This window comes from Tursiops truncatus, chromosome 3 (genome assembly GCF_011762595.2).
Source record: "Tursiops truncatus isolate mTurTru1 chromosome 3, mTurTru1.mat.Y, whole genome shotgun sequence".
NCBI classification, from domain to species: Eukaryota; Metazoa; Chordata; class Mammalia; order Artiodactyla; family Delphinidae; genus Tursiops; species Tursiops truncatus.
Window position 1 is genome coordinate 24,764,075 of NC_047036.1, and position 18,858 is coordinate 24,782,932.

Genomic DNA, 18,858 nt, shown 5'->3' on the forward strand with positions numbered 1-18,858 from the left:
TTAAAATTTCATTTCTGCTAACAAAGATCATTCCATGATTTTATTTACGGTTTCATTTAAGATCTATTAGTATTATCTTAACTATAGTGAGAGACTACCTTACAGGATACATACATGCATACTATGGATATATTTTAAATACACTTCAAAATTATTATTCTTGACTCAATGAAACTTAAATCTTATTCACAAGTTGATTTATGGCAAATGTTTTGTTCATACAAAACTACATGAATGCCTCTTTCTAATGTTCTACTTTAAGCTTAAAGGACAGTCTCATTTATTTCAGTTTTTTGATCCAAAAATTTAAATTATGCCTTGGTGTTTTTCTTTTCTTTGTACCTTTGAATTTGAATAGCAAGGATTAGAAGTTTATGTTTTATTTTCTTTTGTTTTATTTTCATTGTATTTTTTCTCCAAGGACTGTTAATTTAGACTACAGGAGAATTGCAGGGGAATAAGAAATTGAATAAAAAACAAAAAGCAAACAAACAAAAAACCCTTCAACATATATAAAACAATATACATGCTATGATCTCCAAACACAAACTCTGGGAGAATCAAGACCTTGATGAGATTGTTATCTGAAGACTGACACATTCCTCCTTAGACCGTGAGCAGGCTATATATATTCTCTAAAGTAAGTTTCACTGACTTGAAAGATAGCCCACTATCTTTGAATAAAACAATAACATATAGGGGTATTGAGTGGATACATGAAAGAGCTCAAGAGCAGAAAAGGCATTAAACACTCTAGAACAGAGATGGCATCAGAGTAGAGAGAAATAGAAACTTGCAGTGTAATTCTGTTGTTCATTATCAGGAGTTCTCATATTTTACTACACATTAACATCACTTACAGCACTTATTGAAACAGATTTCTGGGCCACGAGCACATTGTCCCTGACTTTGTACGTATAGCATGGGGCCTGTAAATGTGCACTTCTAACAAGTTTCTAGGTAATAAAGATATGGCTGATTTAGACACCACAATTAAAGAAATGCAGATCCCTACAACCTAACCTACTAGACAGGAAGAACTCTACAAATGAAGCTGAAGTGAAAAAGGAGACAGGAAGTTTTTGCTGTGAGCCATGTAGACACATGAATGTGAAAGCCAAGGGGGAATCACAAGTGGATGTGGCAGATTGATATAGCAAACACTCTTCCCGTCTCCTCTCTCACCAGGTATGCGCGCGCACATACACACACACACACACACACACACACACACACACACACACCACAATTATTTGGAAGCTACTTTCAAAGGAGCGAGGAGAAAGAATTCAACCATAGGACTATTCAGAAAAAACAGTTAATTTTTTTAAAAGCTTAAGAAAATATCAAATAATAAAATAAAAAGGAGATTAAGAAACACATGAGAATTGCAAACAGTATTTCATATTCTGAAATTGATTACAAACAATATAAACACTTAAAGAAAAACCTAATAAACAACCAAAACTTAAACCTAAAACAATTAGAGAAAGAAGAACAAAAAACCCCAAAAGTTAGCAGAAGGAAAGAAATCATAAAGATGAGATCAGAAATAAATGAAAAAGATATGAATGAAACAATAGCAAAGATCAATACAACTAAAAGCTGGGTTTTTTGAGAAGATAAACAAAATTGATAAGCCATTAGCCAGACTCATCAAGAAAAAAAGGAAGAAGACTCAAATCAACAGAATTAGAAATGAAAAAGGAGAAGTAACAACTGACGCTGCAGAAATACAAAGGATCATGTGAGATTACTACAAGCAACTCTATGCCAATAAAATGGACAACCTGGAAGAAATGGACAAATTCTTAGAAATGCATAACCAGCCAAGACTGAACCAGGAAGAAATAGAAAATATGAACAGACCAATCACAAACATCAAAATTGAAACTGTGACTTAAAAAGCTTCCAACAAACAAAAGCCCAGGACCAGATGGCTTCACAGGTGAATTCTATCAAAAATTTAGAGAAGAGCTAACACCTATCCTTCTCAAACTATTCCAAAATACAGCAGAAGGAGGAACACTCCCAAACTCATTCTACAAGGCCACCATCACGCTGATACCAAAACCACATGAAGATGTCACAAAAAAAGAAAACTACAGGCCACTATCACTGATGAACACAGATGCAAAAATCCTCAACAAAATACTAGCAAATAGAATCCAACAGCACATTAAAAGGATCAAACACCATGATCAAGTAGGATTTATCCCAGGAATGCAAGGATTCTTCAATATATGCAAATCAATCAATGTGATACACCATATTAACAAATTGAAGGATAAAAACCATATGATGATCTCAATAGATGCAGAAAAAGGTCAACAAATATTCAACACTGATTCATGATTAAAAAAAACTCTCCAGAAAGTGGGAATGGGGGAACTTATCTCAAAATAATAAAGGCCATATATGACAAACCCACAGCCAACATCATTCTCAACGGTGACAAACTGAAAGCATTTCCTCTAAGATCAGGAACAAGACAAGGTTGCCCACTCTCACCACTATTATTTAACATAGTTTTGGAAGTTTTAGCCCTAGCAATCAGAGAAAAAGAAATAAAGCGAATACAAATCAGAAAAGAAGAAGTAAAACTGTCACTGTTTGCAGATGACATGACACTAAACATAGAGAATCCTAAAGATGTTACCAGAAAACTACTAGAGCTAATCAATGAATCTGGTAAAGTAGCAGGATACAAAATTAATGCACAGAAATCTCTTGCATCCTTATACACTAACAACGAAAAATCTGTAAGAGAAATCAAGGAAACACTCCTATTTACCATTGCAACAAAAAGAATAAAATACCTAGGAATAAAGCTACCTAAAGAGACAAAACACATGTGTGCAGAAAACTATAAGACACTGATGAAAGAAAGTAAACATGATACAAACAGATGAAGAGATATACCATGTTCTTGATTTGGAAGAATCAACATTGTGAAAATGACTATACTACACAAACCATTCTACAGATTCAATGCAATGCCTATCTAACTACCAATGGCATTTTTCACAGAACTAGGACAAAAAATTTCACAATTTGTAGGGAAACACAAAAGACGCCAAACAGCCAAAGCAATCTTGAGAAAGAAAAACAAAGCTGGAGGAATCAGGCTCCCTGACTTCAGACTATATGACAAAGCTATAGTCATCAAGACAGTATGGTATTGACACAAAAACAGAAATATAGATCAATGGAAGAGGATAGAAAACCCAGAGATAAGTCCATGCACATATGGTCATCTTTTCTTTGGTAAAGGAGGCAAGAATATAGAAAGGAGAAAAGACCACCTCTTCAATAAGTGGTGCTGGTAAAACTGGACAGCTACATGTAAAAGAATGAAATTAGAACACTTCCTAACACCATACACAAAAATAAATTCAAAATGGATTAAAGACTTAAATGTAAGGCCAGACACTATAAAACTCCTAGAGAAAAACACAGGCAGAACACTTTATGACATAAATCACAGCAAGATCCTTTTTGACCCACCTCCTAAAGAAATGGAAATAAAAACAAAAGTAAACAAATGGGATACAATGAAACTTAAAAGCTTTTTCACAGCAAAGGAAACCATGAACAAGATGAAAAGACAACCCTCAGAACAGGAGAAAATATTTGCAAAGAAAACAACTGACAAAGGATTAATCTCCAAAATATGCAAAGCAGCTCATGCAACTCAATATCCAAAAAACAAACAACCCAATCCAAAAATGGGCAGAAGATCTAAACAGACATTTCTCCAAAGAAGATACACAGATTGCCAACAAACACATGAAAGGATGCTCAACATCACTAATCATTAGAGAAATGCAAATCAAAACTACAATGAGATATCACCTCACAGCAGTCAGAATGGCCATTGTCAAAAAATCTAGAAAGAGTAAATGCTGGAGAGGGTGTGGAGGAAAGGGAACCCTGTTTCACTGTTGGTGGGAATGTAAACTGATACAGTCACTATGGAGAACATAGTTAAAAAACTAAAAATAGAACTACCATAGGACCCAGCAATCCCACTACTGGGCATATACCCTGAGAAAACCATAATTCAAAAAGAGTCATATAGCACAATGTTCACTTCAGCTCTATTTACGATAGGCAGGACATGGAAACAACCTAAGTGTCCATCGACAGGTGAATGGATAAAGAAGATGTGGCACATATATATATATGGAATATTACCCAGCCATAAGAAGAAATGAAATTGAGTTACTTTTAGTGAGGTGGATGGACCTAGAGTCTGTCATACAGAGTGAAGTAAGTCAGAAAGAGAAAAACAAATACCATATGCTAACACATATATATGGAATTTAAAAGAAAAAAATGGTTCTGATGAACCTAGGGGCAGGACAGGAATAAAGATGAAGATGTAGAGAATGGATTTGAGGGCATGGTGCGAAAGGACTGGGACGAAGTGAGAGAGTAGCACTGATGTATATACACTACCAAATGTAAAATAGATAGCTAGTGGGAAGCAGATGCATAGTACAGGGAGATCAGCTTGGTGATTTGTGATCACCTAGAAGGATGGCATAGGGAGGATAGGAGGGAGACACAAGAGGGAGGGGATATGGGTGTATAGGTATGCATATAGATGATTCACTTTGTCATACAGCAGAAACTAACATAATATTGTAAAGCAATTATACTCCAATAAAGATGTTAAAAAAAAAGAAAAACCTGAAAGAAGAGATCAGAAGATTCAAAACAGAACAGAAAATGTTATAGGAGAAAAGATGATTAAAAAATGAGCTACTGGAGCTGACAGAGTCATTCAAAAGGAAAAAGGAATGTAATAAATAGACAATTCAATATTAAAAATAATAAAATGAATAATCTGGAAAAACATATGTTAAGTGCTAGCTAGACATGATGAAAATACTCATATACACAGTGGGCAGAAAATATAAGAGTAAAGGATAGATATGAAGAGAAATATAAACAAAATGGGGTTCATAACAAACATAACAAGTGAAAGAAAATATGCTTCAGTATATAGAAATGTTTTCCTGAAATAAAAGATATAAAGTTACATTGAAATAAAAAGACATAGTTCCACATACAGAATATATTCTGAAAGAAAGAAAAACCCAAATATGAAATACTCGTACTTATTAGAAGAAAATATATGAGAACAGATTTAGAAACTTGGATATAGAGAACGATTTTTAAAATGGACCCAAAAGATACAAATTATAATGGAAAGAATTAATAGATTTAGAAATGCCAGAATTTAAAAGTTCTGAATGTGAAAGAGTGAGGTTTCAGGTTGTATGTAAGTTGAAGCAGTATGGGGCCCCTTCAACAAGGAAAAAGCTGGAATATATACATATATTTGTTCTTTGTTCTGGAGCAAAAATTCTTGTCTTCTTGGTATCATTATGGCTATTATATTTTAATGAAATTGTAAAATATTTGGTACATTATTCCTATATTTTTAGAGAAGTGTTGAGAAAATTATACAGAAGATCACTCATGGATCTATACTAAAATTGTGCTATAATACTGTATGCACAGTAAACCTCCAACTATATAATTCATGACACAAATTAGAAAATAGAAGAAATTAGCTAAAGTGCACATGGTAATGATCTGTTTTGTTATGACTAATAGATAGACTTTTCTGAAGTCTAAAATATTACAGTTCTAATCAAGGTCTCACATTATATTTTCTTCTGACTATGTGTTACCTCAACAGCTTTATGAAGGTGAACTTTACAAATGGAATACCATGTCTTGACACCAGTGAACCTACTTTCCAGGTGACAACTGATTGGACTGGTGGAAGCCATCTGTAGGTCATCACTGGCCAATGAAAATAGTTGAGTAAACAAAATCTCTTTAACATCAGCTCTGTTCCAAACAGAGTCTGCCCTTTGTATGCCAGACAGAAAGAAAGAACACACCGTGGTGGGAAAGAGCTGGTTGAGGTTAAGAACTAAATCTGGAATCAGCACCATATATCATGATATTACATTTGTGATTTGTGGCGTATTAGTTAACTTTATTAAGCTTCAGCTTTCTGACTCCAAAATGTTAATTGTAGTAATGTTTATGCCATGAGGTTGCTGTGGTGAGTAAATGAGACCATGTAGGTAGATGGATTTGGTATGAAATAAGCATTCAATATATGCAATACATGTTTGTAATAAATACAGTAATGCTGAAAAAGGAGACACACACTGAGGAGCAACATTGTGAGACAGCAGAAGCCATGAGTAAGCCAAGACCTGTGTTAAAGGAAGTTATTTGTGGAAGCAGAAATAGTGGAAGGAGACGTGATTTGGGTGGGCTCCACAATGGTGACTTACAGAGTCAGGAGCAGCTGGTCTTCTGGAAAAATAAAAGACAGCCTTACCACTTTGTTTGATGTCCACTCTGATCTGATCTACATTCTATATCCATGATAATTTGTTGTGTATCTTTTCATACATTTCTGCTTTTTCAGTACTTTCCATGTATTCATACAATAAGCCCCCTTTTACTTTTATTTTTTCCACTTACATGAGGTACTTTATTTATTTATATTTTTAATTTATTTTTGGCTGTGTTGGGTCTTTGTTGCTGTGTGAGGGCTTTCTCTAGTTGCAGCGAGTGGGTGCTACTCTTGGTTGTGGTGCATGGGCTTCTCATTGCGGTGGCTTGTCTTGTTGCGGAGCATGGGCTCTAGTTCCGCGGGCAGTAGTTGTGGTTCACAGGTTTAGCTGCTCCGTGGCACGTGAGATCTTCCCAGACCAGGGCTCAAACCTGTGTCCCCTGCATTGACAGGCAGTCTCTTAACCTCTGCACCACCAGGGAAACCCTTTATTTATTTACCTTTAACATTGTTATTGGAGTATAATTGTTTTACAGTGCTGTGTTAGTTTCTGCTTTATAACAAAGTGAATCAGCTATACATATATCCCCATATCTCTTCCCTCTTGCATCTCCCTCTCACCCTCCCTATCTCACCCCTCTAGGTGGTCATAAAGCACTGACCTGATCTCCCTGTGCTATGTGGCTGCTTCCCACTAGCTATCTATTTTACATTTGGTAGTGTACACATGTCCATGCCACTATCTCACTTCGTCCCAGCTTACCCTTCCCCCTCCCTGTGTCCTCAAGTCCACTCTCTACATATGCATCTTTATACCTGTCCTGCCCCTAGGTTCTTCAGAGCCTTTTTTTTTTTTTTTTTAGATTCCATATATATGTGTTGGCATATGATATTTGCTTTTCTCTTTCTGACTTACTTCACTCTGTATGACAGACTCTAGGTCCATCCACCTCACTACAAATAACTCAATTTTGTTTCTTTTTAAGGTTGAGTAATAATCCATTGTATATATGTGCCACATCTTCTTTATCCTTTCATCTGTCAATGGAAACTTAGGTTGCTTCCATGTCCTGGCTATTGTAAATAGAGCTGCAGTGAACACTGTGGTACATGACTCTTTTTGAATTATGATTTTCTCAGGGTATATTCCCAGTAGTGGGATTGCTAGGTCATATGGTAGTTTTATTTTTATTTTTTTAAGAAGCCTCCATACTGTTCTCCACAGTGACTGTATCAATTTACATAGCTACCAACAGTGCAAGAGGGGTCCCTTTTCTCCACACCCTCTCCAGCATTTACTGTTTGTAGATTTTTTGATGATGGCCATTCTGACTGGTGTGAGGTGATATCTCACTGTAGTTTTGATTTGCATTTCTCTAAGATTAATGATGTTGAGCATTCTTTCATATGTTTGTTGGCAATCTGTATATCTTCTTTGGAGAAATGTCTGTTTAGATCTTCTGCCCATTTTTGGATTGGGTTGTTTGTTTTTTGGATATTGAGTTGCATGAGCTGCTTATAAATTTTGGAGATTAATCCTTTGTCCATTGCTTCATTTGCAAATATTTTCTCCTGTTCTGAGGGTTGTCTTTTCATCTTGTTTATGGTTTCCTTTGCTGTGCAAAAAGCTTTTAAGTTTCACTAGGTCCCATTTGTTTATTTTTGCTTTTATTTCCATTACTCTAGGAGGTGGGTCAAAAAGGATCTTGCTGTGATTTATGTCATAGAGTGTTCTGCCTATGTTTTTCTCTAAGAGTTTCATAGTGTCTGGTCTTACATTGAGGTCTTTAATACATTTTGAGTTTATATTTGTGTATGTGTTAGGGAGTGTTCTAATTTCATTCTTTTACATGTAGCTGGCCAGTTTTCCCAGCACCACTTATTGAAGAGGCTGTCTTTTCTCCATGTATATTCTTGCCTCCTTTGTCAAAGATAAGGTGACCATATGTGTGTGGGTTTATCTCTGGGCTTTCTATCCTGTTCCATTGATCTATATTTCTGTTTTTGTGCCAGTACCATACTGTCTTGATTACTGTCATATCTTCTTCAAAATATAACCCTCTGTCTGTTCTGATAGTAATATAGATATCGCTTTCTATTAAGCCTTTCTATGTTTTTATTTCAATATTTTGGAAAGTCTTATTCCAGGTACTTTTGTAGTAAAGCACCTGGAATGCTAGTTTAAGATGAAGATTCCTGAGGTCTGTATACAAAAGAAAACCTCTGATACTGAACCTCAGAATCTGATGGCTCTAATTTCCTATTCACAGAAAACTAAATGCTAGCCATATAAGGGTTTATAGTTTTTTCTTTTCCTAAACCTTTAATGGCTGTGATTTTCAAACAGCTATTTAGGGTTATTTGATTCAGTTTCTAAGAAATCTGCATTTTAATATTTATCCTAGGTAAAACTATTGCTACTTTCTATGTATCACACTTGGAAGTAATGCTTTAATATAATTATTTTATAATATTAACCATCTGATACTATGGTAACTTGAATTGTTATTAAAAGCTTCAGAAGATTACACTTTCACATGCTTTTTTCAGTTAATATATAATATACTGGAAAGCTGAATCCAATTCATAAGCCCTTTTTGTATGATCTGCAGAGACGAATAAAGTACTATTTATACTAAGAATTACATGAAAGCAGTAATTGATAACGGTTTCCAAGATTGATAGCCCTCCTAGAGAGTAAGAAAATATTCTGCCCCCTTGATTTTTTATCTGATAAATTCATGAACACCCAGTTAGCGTAATGGGTGACCCTACACATATGAGTGTAAGAATAGTGTCAAAAAAACAAATATAAGGCAAAGAGTCATATAAATTGAAAAAAAGTGGTTTCCAGTAATTATCTTATGGATGACCTTTCTGTTGTTGTCTTACATAACAAATAACATAGGTATTTGCTATTCATAAAAGGTAGTTTCAAATGGTCTCTCACCTGCCTTAGGGGCCTGATACTGTACATTTAGTGATTTATTAATGCACACTTTTACATATCACAAAAAAGAGATTCAGCTCATATACATGAAATGCTGTCTGAATGTACTGAAGAGAATTTCAGAAATTTGGAAGGGTTACTATTTTATCATAACCAGCGTTTAAGGTTTGTTAAGAAAGAAAAAATCACTCGATTGACATTCATTTCCCTGGTATTTATTTTGTTTCATTTATCTAAAACAAAATCCCTCAAATCATGTTCATTCTGTTCATATGTAATACATTTTATATATTTATTTGACTGAAATTAAAATACTACACTTTATTTGAATGACAACTGAGTGACAGGTGTTAAGTGTCTTCAGGGGAAAACTGTTTAACAAAAACATATTTTAAAATTTCCTATTGAATCAATCATTATTTCTAACACTAAAATTTTCATAGGAATGAAAGATGGATGAGTTGGTGATAAAGGCAAATAGTTTTTATGATATTATGAGGTTTTGCCTTGTTTTGTACCATGTTTGACAAACAGCAACATCTGTCTAAAATCTGTCAATATGATGGATGGGAAGCATAAATCACATTATCTTATGTCAATACTCCTCTCAGAACAATATTTTAACATAAATTCAGTGCTATGTCATGAATGTGACCCTTGGGAATAGAGAAAGACCATATACCATTCAGCTGGATCCTATTTACATAGTTATTTTTAACCTCTTTTGACGTAGGAAGTCAAAACTTAAAAAAAAAAAAACACCTCTCAAAAGATATAAACTGGGCCTTCCCTGGTAGCGCGGTGGTTGAGAGTCCGCCTGTCGATGCAGGGGACACGAGTTCGTGCCCCGGTCCGGGAAGATCCCACATGCCGCGGAGCGGCTGGGCCCGTGAGCCATGGCCGCTGAGCCTGCGCGTCCGGAGCCTGTGCTCCGCAACGGGAGAGGCCACAACAGTGAGAGGCCTGTGTACCGCAAGAAAAAAAAAAAAGATATAAACTATATCTCATACAGTTTGAAAGCTGTTAATATATACAAATGAAATTCTAAGCATATATGCTATTGTGAAGTCTATATCGACATTGACATTTCCTATGAAATCATATTCTGAAGGTAATGAAACGAAAAGGGTTCAATGTGCAAGTTTGGCGTTTTGGCTAACATTTATTTGAATGCATTTATTAAAAGTTCATGTAACTGTAATACCTTCTTAACACCAGTGTTAGAGCTGATGATTTTTAGTAATTTATAAAGTGTTCCAAAACATCATAAGCCTCCTGACCACTGAGAAGCATCACTTCAAATAATCAAATAACTTTAAAAAGAATTTTAACTGTAAGGCAGAATTTTACCAATGTTTGTGAATACATTAAATATGTCCTAAATGTATTTCATTAAAACATTTTCTCATTCGTCAGAGTAGTCCCTTCTGTATGGGCAAGACAACTAGATTTTTTTATTTGTTTAGATAATGTTTCTAAGGTTTTAACATTTATAATTGAACCTTAATAAATTTATCCAGAATTTTGATTGCTGTATCTGAGCTTCTCCTCCTCAATCCCCAAACTCATACACATTTGAAAGTGTTCCTTTGTAGCTCTGTGCTAGGATAGGATGACCTTTCCTGTCCATGACCCTGAAAGAGTCAATCCTAGACTATTCTCGTGTTAGAAGAAACATCGTCCCCTCATGCTCCTACTGAACTGAATTTTTTCACCACCTTGAATAAACCAGTTGAATTGCCTGCCCCTTAACATATAACCATCTTACCTAGTGGAGTTTCTTTCAATTGCTTCTAAGTCTCTTCCGGTTATCCTGAAGCAGAGGTTAGTAGGGCATGCTCCTCTGATTGTTGTTCTGTCTAAAGGCATTTAGTCTCAATTCTCATGACACAAAATGAAGTGATATTCTGATAGTTTTAACCCCAATATGAAGAATAGACCCACCACAAACATTAATCTAGGCACTGAAGCATTACTGTCATTAAATTTTTGTCTTTTTATTTTGTTTGTTCATTACTAAGTCATCTTACTTAAATTACATTTGCCGGAAAGAAAAACAAAAGTCCATTTCACTTACCACCATGTAGTTTAAATGGCATTCTGCCTAACCATTCAGGCAAAGAAGAGAACTTTGTTGTCAGTGGGTGTGATCACATCAAATAATTTAGACACTCAAACTCTGTTTTACCTCACAGTACTTGTCTGTTTATTTAACCTTGATAATTATTCAAATTTTTTACCCAAGCTAGCTACACACATAAACCCACTTAAAGAAAATGATGATTTGATTAAATTCATTAATATGGTAACTAACGTATAGCTAAAATAGTTTGGATTCAACTAAGTTACTTAAACCTTATTTTACCTTTTTTCTTCCATGATAGATGTTTATATTCTATGTCTCAGCTTTTATCTCTAAAATCACAACATAGGAAAGGTTATAAAATTAGGTAAAGATTAATTTTATATTGTCTTGTAAATCCTGATTTGAAGATAACTCTAACAGCCCTCATAGCTTTACCTAAGAATGGGAAGTGACTCAAACAACCAGGCCAATCTGGAATTCCCAAGACAAGACATATATTAGGTCAGGTAGGACAAGCCTCTATGATGGATTGGCTATTACTCTGAGATGAATGCAACTATGTTTCAAGTGAGTCTAGATGTTCCCTTAATGTCCTTACTGAAATTCCCAATAAGGCTGCATTCACTTACTGAATCATAAAGGTGGCAATAATCTTGGATATAAAAAAATAAGAATTTAGCCTAAGCCCTACTCACTCCAAGACCTGAGTCACAGCAAACAGTTTAAGAGGATGAATGACTCAAAGCAACATACCACTCAGAATTCCTTCCAACTAAGCTAGCAAAGCGAGGAGGGTTTAGGCATCAGACAGAACCCAAATTCATAATCCTGCTCTGCCGTGTACTAGGTGTGTGTCTTTGGGCCAGCCACCTAAGCTCTCTGCACCTCAGTTCTAACCTGTAAAATGAGGATGGTCATTGTTCCTAAATCATGGGATCGTTGTAAGGACCCAGTAAGGTATCACAGGGGAGGAACATGGAACAATTCCGGACACAGAGAAAGTGCTCAAGAAATGTCAGCATTTATTAAAAAAAAATAATAATACGATATAAGGTACTGGGAGACATGGTAATATAAATGGGGAAATCTGCATAACTCTGTTGAACCAATTTATTCCCAAGATAAATGAGAATAAAGAAACATTTGAATTTTATTTATAGAAATGTAAGACCAACATATTCTTTCAAAATAGTCTTCTTGAGCTTGTTATAAATATATAAAAGATAATATAAATGAAGAGCACAATACTGTTTAGTAATAACTGCAAGGAGGATCACATGGATAGCCCATTTTTCCTATATAGAAAGCAATTCAAAAGGGAAGGTAAATTAATTTTAAGAGAAGATGTAAACATTATTATGTATGACCCACTCTCAATTCCTCACTGCTTCCCACCCCCTCCAAATCTGAGAAACGTGAACTATAAGAAAGTTACAAGAGGAATTACATCATTATTTAGGTGGAAAGTAGTGAGGAAAAATATAAACCTAACAATATTTTAAAAATAATTCATCTGAGGCTTCCCTGGTGGCACAGTGGTTGAGAGTCCGCCTGCCAATGCAGGGGACACGGGTTCGTGCCCCGGTCCGGGAAGATCCCACATGCCGCGGAGTGGCTGGGCCCGTGAGCCATGGCTGCTGAGCCTGCGCATCCGGAGCCTGTTGCTCCGCAACGGGAGAGGCCACAACAGTGAGAGGCCCGCGTATCGCAAATAAATAAATAAATAAATAAATAAAAATAAAAATAAAAATAATTCATCCGTTAAGGGTGACAAGAGAGGAAGCTACATTGTGAGCTACTTGATACAGTAGACACGTTTGTTCAATGTCTTTTTTCCCCACTCTCCCTGGGCATAACTTCCAGATGACTGATTGTCATAAGTAAGTCCCTGCCTCAGCAACCACTGAGGAAGCAGTGTTAAGGAGCTCATTCAGTATTATGGAAGCCAACATCAGAGCTAGAATCTTGCACCAAGATAATTAACATATCCTAAATGGATTCAGGTACATCTCTTAATTACAACTGTTAGCAAAGTACGGAGACAATATGTTTCTCAGCCATCTAGATGCTTTCAAATAATGTCTCTAAATTGAGTTAATGCTGAATAGGAATGGGGGTTCTTTCTTTAATTCTTTGTGGCCAACCAAAAACTCAATTAACAGTGTGACTTATTAAAACCAAATATCGTATATTAACTCATATACGTGGAATCTAGAAAAATGGTACAGATAAACTGGTTTGCAGAAATAGAGACACAGATGTAGAGAACAAATGTATAGACACCAAGGGGGGAAAGTGGGGGATGGAGGGGGTGGTGGGATGAATTGGGTGATTGGGATTGACATATATACACTAATATGTATAAAATAAATAACAAATAAGAACCTGCTGTATAAAAAAAATAATTAAAATTAAAAAAAAAATAGTGTGACATTGCCAATCTTCTGATATTCTAATTTTCTGGCCTTATTCATTGTACCCTATGGTGTGTCAGTGACAGCACCTCCAGCTTAAATCCTAAGGCAGTAATACATGATTTGATTCATTGCTGTGGGCTACTGTACCCCTGAGAGCATTTTTATTATCCTAAAATTCAAAGAAAAAAAAATCTCAGGAGAATGTGTTGTTTCCTTATGCATTCAAGATTGATGTAAAGATAGAAAAAATGTGCAAGTAAAAGTTATCAGTTACTTCTTTAGAACACTGGGGGCTGCTTGGATGAAAGCTGGTGATTCTATGAAGAAAATTTTCAAAATCACGTAATTGTAGCCAGCTCATTGCTGACTTCCATGGTATATCTCGATTCACAATAAAGATAAGGCCTATTAGGGAAAAAGGCATTTAAAAAGAAGATACTTCTTAGAATTATGCTTAAGAGGAAGAACAGGATGCCAGGTGAAGCACATGCAAAGTATTGCCTTCAGTATAGAAGCCGAAGTCACAAATCACACTAGGACAGAACAAGTCCTGTGATCCATATCACTAAAAGCCATTTTACCACCTTCTGAGTGTCAGGATCATTCCTACTCTTATCAATTGCTCACAGAATTTACATTAACAATTTATTAAAAACACAGGCAAATTGAAAGTGTTAAACTCTTAGGGTAGCAACCTTATCATCCTTAGGGCACTGATAAAAACCAACTGCATCCAAGGGAAACAGAAGCAGTCATTCTACCTCTGGGAGTGGACAAACATATGTGCTGGACTGAGCTACACCAGGAGCACCAAACAGACACACCCTATAGACCAGGGCCATGTTGCAGGCCTAAGACAAAGGCTTAATTAGAGGCACAGTGTAAAGGCCAGCCTAAAGCTGGGAGGGTAGAGTAGGAGTTACAGGGAAAAAAAAAAAAAAAAGAGAAAGAAGGAAAGAAAGAACCTTGGCAAGCCAGCCCCCACCTTAAATACAGTATCACTAAAGAAGCTGAAGACTGGTGAACTAAGGGTAATCATAACAACCACAAAGTCAAACCCAGCCCAACTCTTAATTCGATTAACTCCTCAGGCTACATGTTAAAAGCCTAGCAGAAAACACACCCAGTTCCAGGCAAAAAACTGTTTAGCTTAATTGTATTTGCAAAATCCCCTCATCTTTACCACACAAGGTAATATAATCAATAGAATAAAATCCCATCACATTCATAGATGCCACACTCAGAGAGCCAATGGGAGAGTATTATACAAAATGTGAGTCAACAGAGGGCATCTTAGAATTCTGCCTATCACAGTAAGCAAACCACTTATGTGAAAATCTAAGGCACAGTAGACACATTGATTGGCTCCTATTCCCATTAACACCAGGACAGAGTAAGTACAACAGCATTAAGGGCTGCTCCTTTATATACTTAAAGATTGTGGTCAATCCAAATTTTAATATAAAATAATAACCTCTGGCTCTTGTATAAATCCCTGGAACCAAACCTAAAAAGAATTTCACTAAAGGTAAAAAAATTACACTTATGATCTCCTTTATTACTTGAAAAACAACCATCAAGTGATTCCTATCATTCATGAAAGGAGTAAGTTACTAAGCATTGCAGGATGAAAGATTAGTCATCAGTCCAATTAGCATCCATATTTTTATACTTGGACTAATTCTATTGCACATTGGGAATTTGAAGCCACAGTTACTAAATGTGGCATTTGCATGCTATTATTTTATCTAAATAGCTGTAAATATTTAAGATCTTTCTATGTGTAAAAGGTAATCCAAATACCATATTCCACAATAATATTCACTCACAGTTTATTAGTAAAATATTTAGCATGCTGAAGGGAAATTACCCATCAGCTAATGAAGGATACATGGTACTCAGGCAAAGAGTCAGGTTTTTAAATATATATATATATATATATATATATATAACATTTTTAAATTTAAAATATCATAAGAAGAAAACAAAACTATTCAATATGTGTTCAGAGAAAAAACAGGCAATTTGCAATTGAAATGATCACAAAATGCTTCATAGAACTGGCATTAGTCAGGAATTTTAGGATGGTTTGATTTGTATAATTAGAAGGGGAAAAAGAACATTCCATCTGAAAGGAACAACTTTGATAATCTAATAAAGAAGGAAAGCGTAAATCATAATTGGGAAGTAGCAATTTGACTAGGAATAGTAATATTATTATTACTATTATTACTATGAATTATTACTATGATTTATGTGGGAGACAATTTAACCACCACTTCCTCAAGAAAAAATCTAATGGAAGAGAAAAAAGGTGAAAGTTCTAGGTATTAGTAAGGTACTAAAAGTATAGTTTGAAAGAACTTTAACAATGGACTTAATATTCTTTGTAAAGCAATATTCAATAGTTTTTTGCAGTGTTAAGAAGTCAGATGGATTTGTGGGATTGAGAACAGAGCAAAAGTTGTAAATTAAGATTTTTGGAATGTAAACCATAATTTTGAAGTTAATAAAGGGATTTATGGAGGCAACAGGGACAAAATATGGTGAGATAATACATTTGTCATTGAAACTACTAAAGATACGTTTTTTTTCCTCCCTTCAATATCCAGTAACTTAAGATAAGAATGAATTAAAGCAGTAGGGTTTTACCCAAAACAAGTGGTTGGCCCCTGTCAAAAGTAAAAACTGTTTGAAAGGCAATTAAATCAGACAGATGCTAAGAATCTATGAAAATTGAGAAGGGTAAATATGAATAATGGTCAAGAAAGAAAGAGAATCGTATATTAGGGGGTTGTAGTTATAATTTCAAGGTGAAAGAGCTTGGAGATAGAGTGCTTTTAAGCAGTGGTGAGATCTAAGGTTAGGTCTAACTATAAATATTTCAAGCACTTGAGGTGTACAAAGACCTGCAAGGTCAAAGAATTGAGAGAATCATCAACAGCTTAATTAAAGTCTCTGAAATATTGGCAGAGTGGAATAGAAAATTATAATCACATGCAGTAATAACTGAATATAATGGAAAAAGGTGACTAGATAATATCAATATAGTTTTAAATATTACTATAAAAGTTGTTGGTATGAACTTCAAAGGAAAAGGTATTGAAATATTGAGAGGGTTAATGATAATTCTGAAGAATCAGTGAAGAGCACTGAATTTGTCAACTCCTATTCTTCATCTTAAGAAATGGTGGCTAGAGCAGGACAAAAAATAAGACATTTAATCATGATGTGTACTACATGGACTATATAAACAATATGATAGAAATTAAACTGTGAAACAATTAGAAAGCATGGTTCTTATCCACTAGCAGTTAAAGACAATGAAGGAGTCTCTAAGGATATAATGTTTATATGCGAAAGTCATGGCTTATTTATGACAAATACTTTGAAGGAAAGTTTAAGTGAAAAGGTACAGAATAATATAACAAGAAGTTCAGGAAACAGAGAAAGAGAATTCTTGAGCAAGACAAAGAAGTAATTTGGAAGAAAGTAAGCAAAGGCCACTTTCAGAATAACCAGACTATAGTTGTTGACAGCCAATTGGACATAGTATCTCATACACTAATCTTTTAAGTGCTGGATTCATTGAACAATATCTATATACAAATTTTTCTGTACCTTGCCATCAAATATCACCTGGCCCTGGGAGTTCCAAAATCTCTTTGAGGAGATTCTAATAAATGTATAATGAAGTGAAGAGAGCAGATGATTCACTACTCTTGTCTACTATAAGCAACTTCCTTATTTTTAAATATCATGGCTGTATTCTGGAAGTGGTGATATTTTAAATGAAGTTACCAAGTAGAATGTTGAACAATTACACCATACTACATAAAGAAAGGATGAGTGTTGGACAAAGAATAAAGTAAAATATAATCTTTTATGTTTTATTTCTAATTGATGTAAAAGATAATTTTGTCCAAAGTAATAATAGTAACAATATTTATTGTTTATAGTATAAGTTAAACAATGTCATGCAAGGGAGGAACTACGAATATTCTGTCATAAGGAACATGCACTACATGTGTGATTCACTTTTAAAGCTTTTGTAAACACAGTTTAAAAGACTATATAGTCCGTACCAAATATAGGATGATATATAAAAACTGTAAACCCACAAATTTCATCTTCTTCATTAAAAGATGAATGTAACAGAAGAGCTCCTGTCGTCAGAGTTCACATGATTCCAATTCATTTGTCTTTAAAATCATAATCCTACAGGTGCATTTGTGTGACTAAAATGTTACTATATTTTATGCTACATGATTGTTATGATTATTTCTTTTCTTTTCTTTTTTTTTTGCGGTACGCAGGCGTCTCACTGTTGTGGCCTCTCTCGTTGCGGAGCACAGGCTCCGGACGCGCAGGCTCAGCGGCCATGGTTCATGGGCCCAGCCACTCCGCGGCATGTGGGATCTTCCCGGACTGGGGCACGAACCCGTGTCCCCTGCATCAGCAGGTGGACTCTCAACCACTGCGCCACCAGGGAAGCCCTGATTACTTCTTAAGGTGAATTTATAGAAGTTTAGTTTTCTACTTTTCATAAAATTTTGTTAACATACAGCCATCAGTCAATGAAGAGAGAATAATCCAAAAGCAGTTCCTGCCTGAGAGGAATTTTCATCAAACTGCAGCCTTTAAACCTAGAGATATGTATTTGAGAGCATATTTTGTAAGATATTACCAATAAAAGTCAACTATCTGTAGTGTTAATTAATAAGTGTTTTTTTATAATAAATTGTGCAGAAAGTATGACTAAAGACCTGAAAAACTAAATGCCAATGTATTTTTAGATAAAATTCATGATATATATAATTACAGAAAAGGAAACATCAAAGATAAAGTGTCATCACTCTTTTAATTACCATAAATATGTTTGTAATCACTGGAATTTCTGAAATATTATGTATGGGGAAAGGATTATTTAAAACAGACACTTGAAGGAACACATAGAATTGTATAATTTCTTTGTGATTACTTAAAGTTAGTGAAAGTTTTTAATCCCTTTACAGATAAATAAAATTATTTTATAATGCAAAATGCAGCAGCATAATACAGTAGTACATAACAA

General features: G+C 35.0%; 1 long non-coding RNA gene across 1 annotated transcript in view; it reads left to right on the plus strand.

The window, feature by feature from the left end:
• Window positions 1–18,493, plus strand: part of LOC141278176 (uncharacterized) — a 54,167-nt gene extending 35,674 nt beyond the window's left edge. The window contains exon 3 of the long non-coding RNA XR_012330517.1: window positions 18,101–18,493. This is a non-coding gene — a long non-coding RNA (uncharacterized lncRNA). The remainder of the gene's footprint in view (window positions 1–18,100) is intronic.
• Window positions 18,494–18,858: the final 365 nt, after the last annotated feature.